Below are 6,992 nucleotides of genomic sequence, written 5' to 3'. Positions count from 1 at the left end.
TGTATCAGCACTTTTTCCACCATGAAGCAACATCTGCCCGGAACATCATGGGAATCCAGACGGGCCTAAAGTGATTGGAGCGCCGCGGAGTTTGTGAAGAACAGAAGGTAACTGTGTTTTCTTCAGTGGAGGACGGAGAGAACATCTGTACAGCTCGTCCAGACTCATGACAGCAGCCAGGAAAGAACATGTTTATGGGTGGAGTCTGTAGAGGGGCATTATGGGGTATTCATAGTTTTCACATGTTGACACGTCCTTTTAGCTCCGCCCACCCGGAGGGCAAAACAAGGCTTTCTTCTGCTGACGGCTGCTTAATTAAGACACCAAGTGAGCTTGTCCACAATGCTGTTCAGTTGGATCACTTATAATCAATTTTAACATCTTCAAATGTTGCCAAACCATCATTACCACCTCCAGCCTGGTTTACTATAAAAAGCCTTGACAAACTCTTCCCTCCTCATGAAGCTGCTGCTGAACAGACTCAGACTACTTAATCCCTGGGTGGTGTTCAGGGCTGCGGGACCCGTTTTCAGTGTTTACCAGAAGAAAAAATGATGTGATTTATTATTTCAGCCTCAGATTCTTGGTCTGTTCTCCTACATGGCCTTCTGTTAGTGTGTGTGTGTGTGTGTGTGTGTGTGTGTGTGTGTGTGTGTGTGTGTGTGTGTGTGTGTGTGTGAGACAGGCTGCTGACTGGCTACAGCTGCTAATGGAGAACCCTGTGCTGGACACTTGTGATATTTTAAACATCTGATGTTTTTGTATAATTGTTATGGCTGTATTCATGTAAATAAACAATAATGTGGTGGGTCCAGCAGACGCACACACCAACACCACTCAGGGGTTAATCACTTCCCCTGCCTCACTGCACTCTGCACTCTTCTATTCGTACTAACACATAGTTACACCAGTTACTGGTTCTCTCTGTTACGCTGACTGGTTCTCTCTGTTACGCTGACTGGTTCTCTGTTACGCTGACTGGTTCTCTCTGTTACACTGACTGGTTCTCTGTAACACTGACTGGTTCTCTCTGTTACACTGACCGGTTCTCTCTGTAACACTGACCGGTTCTCTCTGTTACACTGGTTCTCTCTGTAACACTGACTGGTTCTCTCTGTTACACTGACCGGTTCTCTCTGTTACACTGACTGGTTCTCTCTGTAACACTGACTGGTTCTCTCTGTTACACTGGTTCTCTCTGTAACACTGACTGGTTCTCTCTGTTACACTGACCGGTTCTCTGTTACACTGACCCGTTCTCTCTGTTACACTGACTGGTTCTCTCTGTTACACTGACTGGTTCTCTGTTACACTGACTGGTTCTCTCTGTAACACTGACTGGTTCTCTCTGTTACACTGACTGGTTCTCTGTAACACTGACTGGTTCTCTCTGTAACACTGACTGACTTCCAGCTGTTGTTTCTGCGTTTCTCTATTTTAATATTTTGCATTAATGTTAAAACCTTATTCTCTGTTCATTTCGCTCATGTTGATCAGAGGAGGATGGGCTTCTCTTCTGAGTCTTGAGGTAACACTGACCGATCAGCAGACCAGCCTGGGTTGTTCTACAGAGGTGAGAGTGAAGTGGCACAAGGTGCTCAGTAAAGCAAGACCTGTAGAAAGGAGTAAAACCAGCAGCACCTGGAAACCAGTGTGTTTCAGGCCTTCAGGACTGGAGAGAATGGTCTTAAAAACACAAAGGACAGGATGCCGTTTAAACGACGACTTCAGAACTTCATTCATAACAATAACGGTAAACATTACAGCATACCGGACGTGAAGATGCGTGAAGAGATGACCTAATAATGACTGATTTGCAACAAAAGACCCAGCACTCATGAAATATGACACAGACCAAGTCCAAGTTTATTTACACAGCTCTTTTTACAGCAGGTAATGAGTCCTGAGTGTCACCAACGGAGACAGAGGCAGGAAAAACTCCCTAAGAGCAAGAGAAAGAAACACTGAGAGGAACTGAGATTCAGAAGGGGAGCCCATCCTCCTCTGGTTGCACACAGAAACACGAGCGAAATGATCAGAGAGAGGTTTTAAAGTTAATATAAGATGTTAAAATAGAGAAAAGGGACAAGCAGGTGAAGTAATAGCTCTGATTAAATAGTTTGAGTTTATACAGTAGCAGGATGGTCAGTTCATGAGGGTGAGGTTTGCACAGCATTGTCCAGCATGAAGCTCCATGATGGTCAGTCTGGTCCAGAAGGCTGGCAAGCAGTGGACACCCAATCAAGGCAGAAGAAGATCAGCATCAGATGCACAGGATGAGTGGTTATTCAACTCAGCATAACGAGGATAAAGGAGCTTGGAAACATCTTCAGATGTAATGATGTGTAACAGACAGAGATCTGCAGACAAAGATCAGGACTGGCCAGGCTGTGGTCTTCTATGTGGATGAGAAAGCTGGACAATAAACAAGCGAGACAGGGGGAATATAGATGCCTTTGAACTTTGGTGCTGATGAGGACCTCTGAGAGTTTCTTGGATGGAAAAGAAACTAATGGACCAAATGAAGCCTCGTCTCTGACTGGAAGCCAGAGAACCAAACGGAAGATCTTATTCTGGACACATTCTCAGAAGAACCACTTCATAAAGACCAGTATGTTCAGGATAGTTGAAACATCAAAGAGGACGACGATGGATGGAGACGTTCAGAGGAATCATGAACCATCCAGAAGCCCGAAGACCCAAACAGGGGCCAGGACAGTCTGGAGAAACACTGTCCACATGAAAAAAGAGGGTTGTTTAGGGTTCTTTAGATAGACAGACAGACAGACAGACAGATAGACAGACAGACAGACAGATAGACAGTCAGACAGACAGGTTCTGTCATGAACACTCGAAGTCATGAACACTCGAAGAACCATTTTCATTTGAAATTGTTCTTCAGACTAATGGAGAATGTGTTTATGGTCATATATAGCACCTTTTTGAAAGTGGTTCTATGCAACACCAAAAGGGTTCTAATATTGTTACAATAGCACGGATTATGTAGAACAGTGCACATCACGTTCTGAATCAATCTGAAGATCCGTTTCGCCATGCAGAGAACCATTCAAGCATGCAAATGATTCTTTGAGTGTTCATGGTTCTACATAGAACCATTGCCTTTACTAAAGAACCCTTGAAGAACCACTTTAAAGTGTGGATCCAGAGAGGTATCATTGATTAGGTTTTATTCTGTTAATGCCTACACTGTAAATGAGGGTCTCAATGTTCGATGAGTTTTAATAAAGATTGATTGATTGATTGACTGATAAGCTTGGGGATGGGGTTCCTCCTCGTTCCACAGTTTAAGATGCTGTTGCCATAGTAACATTCACTCTATCTCCGGCTGTTCTCCTCGCTGGTTGTGTGAAATTACAAGCCAGACCCATTTGTGCTGGAGCTCGCTCCTCGTCCTCTGGGCGTTTGGGTCAGAAGGTCACTGGATTCTTCCTTTAACACAGTGATTACAGTATTAGAAGTTATTGCGGTGGTATAAAGTGCTGAAGGTGGGCTGACTCAGCGTTTCTGGTGCTGGTTCTCCTGGCCGACTCTCTCCGGCTTTGTGGTCGGTGGTTAAGTGTGTGTGAGCTCAGATAAAGAGATAAAGCCCTTTAGCTCCTGCAGAAACACAGTCTGATCCGCTGATGTAACTGACCCCTCCATTAAAGCAAAGCCGGCTCTGGATCTCCTCAGAAACACAACATGCCCGTTTCCCATCCTGCACTTTCCTCACTGCTGACTCAATGATCCTCTGAGGTTCACACCTTTAATCATTAACACCCCGTCTCACAGTCTGGTCAGTTATTTCTGACTCGTAGTTACAGAGACGAGCAGAGAAACTGGAAAATCCAGATTCTGAACTTTTGACCCACGTTCATGTTTGTGAGTAGAAGCGACGATTGTCTGGAGTTCAGACTCTGTCCGCTGTAAAGAGTGAAAGCAACTCATTATGTAACTGCAGATTTAATCCATTTGTGTTCAGCAGTTTATTATGATGGGAAAATGGTGCTAAACTTGTTCTGACTGTTCTAAAAGTGAGGAAATTCATTTAGTTAATTATTTAATTTAATTAATTTATTTAGACTTCAAGTAGACGATGTCTGTTCCTGTCTGTTGTAATTCGGTGCTGCTGCCTGGAGCTGTTGAATGTGTTCTTATCTGCACTCTTATGGTTCAGAAATAAACCCATCAGGTTGTTCTGGTGATACAGTTACTAATCCAGCAGCTGAGCTCCAAAACACCACCCAAAACTGGCCAAAAACTACAATAAAACTACACCAAAACTATTTCAAAACTACCCAAAAACTACTTCTACCCCAAACTACACCAATGATACTCAAAATTACCCCAAAACTACACTAACGCTACCCCAACACTCCCCAAAAAACTGCTCTAAAACTACCCAAAATCTACTTTAAAGCTACCCAAAGCTACCCCAAACTCCTTCAAAACTGCCCCACAACTCCTTCAGAACTACCCCAAACTACTTCAAAACTGCCCCACAACTCCTTCAGAACTACCCCAAACTCATTCAAAACTGCCCCACAACTCCTTCAGAACTACCACAAACTCCTTCAAAACTGCCCCACAACTCCTTCAGAACTACCCCAAACTCCTTCAAAACCGCCCCACAACTCCTTCAGAACTACCCCAAACTCCTTCAGAACTACCCCAAACTCCTTCAAAACTGCCTCACAACTCCTTCAGAACTACCCCAAACTCCTTCAGAACTACCCCAAACTCCTTCAAAACTGCCCCACAACTCCTTCAGAACTACCCCAAACTCCTTCAGAACTACCCCAAACTCCTTCAGAACTACCCCAAACTCCTTCAGAACTACCCCAAACTCCTTCAAAACTGCCCCACAACTCCTTCAGAACTACCCCAAACTCCTTCAAAACTGCCCCACAACTCCTTCAGAACTACCCCAAACTCATTCAAAACTGCCCCACAACTCCTTCAGAACTACCACAAACTCCTTCAAAACTGCCCCACAACTCCTTCAGAATTACCCCAAACTCCTTCAAAACCGCCCCACAACTCCTTCAGAACTACCCCAAACTCCTTCAAAACCGCCCCACAACTCCTTCAGAACTACCCCAAACTCCTTCAGAACTACCCCAAACTCCTTCAAAACTGCCTCACAACTCCTTCAGAACTACCCCAAACTCCTTCAGAACTACCCCAAACTCCTTCAAAACTGCCCCACAACTCCTTCAGAACTACCCCAAACTCCTTCAGAACTACCCCAAACTCCTTCAGAACTACCCCAAACTCCTTCAAAACTGCCCCACAACTCCTTCAGAACTACCCCAAACTCCTTCAAAACCGCCCCACAACTCCTTCAGAACTACCCCAAACTCCTTCAGAACTACCCCAAACTCCTTCAAAACTGCCTCACAACTCCTTCAGAACTACCCCAAACTCCTTCAGAACTACCCCAAACTCCTTCAGAACTACCCCAAACTCCTTCAAAACTGCCCCACAACTCCTTCAGAACTACCCCAAACTCCTTCAGAACTACCCCAAACTCCTTCAGAACTACCCCAAACTCCTTCAAAACTGCCCCACAACTCCTTCAGAACTACCCCAAACTCCTTCAAAACTGCCCCACAACTCCTTCAGAACTACCCCAAACTCATTCAAAACTGCCCCACAACTCCTTCAGAACTACCACAAACTCCTTCAAAACTGCCCCACAACTCCTTCAGAATTACCCCAAACTCCTTCAAAACCGCCCCACAACTCCTTCAGAACTACCCCAAACTCCTTCAAAACTGCCTCACAACTCCTTCAAAACCGCCCCACAACTCCTTCAGAACTACCCCAAACTCCTTCAAAACCGCCCCACAACTCCTTCAGAACTACCCCAAACTCCTTCAGAACTACCCCAAACTCCTTCAAAACTGCCTCACAACTCCTTCAGAACTACCCCAAACTCCTTCAAAACTGCCTCACAACTCCTTCAGAACTACCCCAAACTCCTTCAAAACTGCCTCACAACTCCTTCAGAACTACCCCAAACTCCTTCAAAACTGCCCCACAACTCCTTCAGAACTACCCCAAAAAACAGACATACTTTGCACTGGAACAACCCACCATAATGACTCGACAGACTCCGCCCAGCGTTCAGGTGTGAAAGGAACCCAATCTTTAGTCTGAATAGCTGAAGATGTCAGTTACCAAAAGACTGAATTTAAAATGATGAGTGATAAAAACTCACAGCCTTTCTTCAGGTTTGCGGTCAGAGAAATGGACATTAATCCTTCCACTGGACGTTAGTGGGTTGACGGTAATGATGAGGATGTAGAGCTGAGCAGGAGTGGACATGGAGCTGCTGGAGGCTGTGAGAGTGGAGCTCTCCGCCTCACCTTCTCCTCACCTTCAGCAGGTCTCTGAGCGATGTGTTCCACGGGGTTAATCAGATGAGGGACTCTTATTATCTCGGGCGGACAGGAGGCCGAGCGAGCCGCATTAAAGCAGCGCTAGCGTGGGTTTAGCATGTTGGACATGCTGCGTGTCGGCTCTGTTTACTGAAGCTCGGCTCTGAAACTTCACTCACAGCGGCGTTTAGCTCTAAAACTCTCAGCAGGAGATTATCTTCAGCCCACAGAGCCGCGGGCAAATCAGCACAGTCAGCAACAACAGCAGCAGCAGCAACAACAACAACAACAGCAGCAGCAACAACAACAACAGCAACAAGAGCAGCAGCAACAGCAACAAGAGCAGCAGCAACAACAGCAGCAGCTACAAGAGCAGCAACAACAACAGCAGCAGCAACAACAGCAACAGCAGCAGTAGTAGGGCAGCGCGGGAGCTAGCATGCTAGCTTTTGTTTCCCAGCAGCGCCTCTGTCTGCGCTGTAACGCCGCTGTGAGTCACGTGACGGGAAAACGTGGGTAAATTATCTTCAATCGTGTGACAGCAGCGAACGCTGTCAGCTACAACGGTAACCTAGCCCACAGTGCTAAAACAGCCAAAGCCTTGATTAC

General features: G+C 45.7%; 1 long non-coding RNA gene across 1 annotated transcript; it reads right to left on the bottom strand.

Annotated features, from left to right (window-relative positions):
- Positions 1-1,843: 1,843 nt before the first annotated feature.
- Positions 1,844-6,627, bottom strand: LOC108410520. The gene is made up of 2 exons (XR_001856489.2): positions 6,224-6,627; positions 1,844-3,924 (listed from the first exon to the last, which is right to left on the bottom strand). It is a non-coding gene; the product is annotated as an uncharacterized LOC108410520 (long non-coding RNA).
- Between the last annotated feature and the right edge of the window lie 365 nt (positions 6,628-6,992).

The sequence above is a fragment of the Pygocentrus nattereri genome, chromosome 29 (assembly GCF_015220715.1).
Source record: "Pygocentrus nattereri isolate fPygNat1 chromosome 29, fPygNat1.pri, whole genome shotgun sequence".
NCBI classification, from domain to species: Eukaryota; Metazoa; Chordata; class Actinopteri; order Characiformes; family Serrasalmidae; genus Pygocentrus; species Pygocentrus nattereri.
Note: the sequence above shows the minus strand (reverse complement) of the source record. Positions and strands in the feature narration are given on the sequence as shown.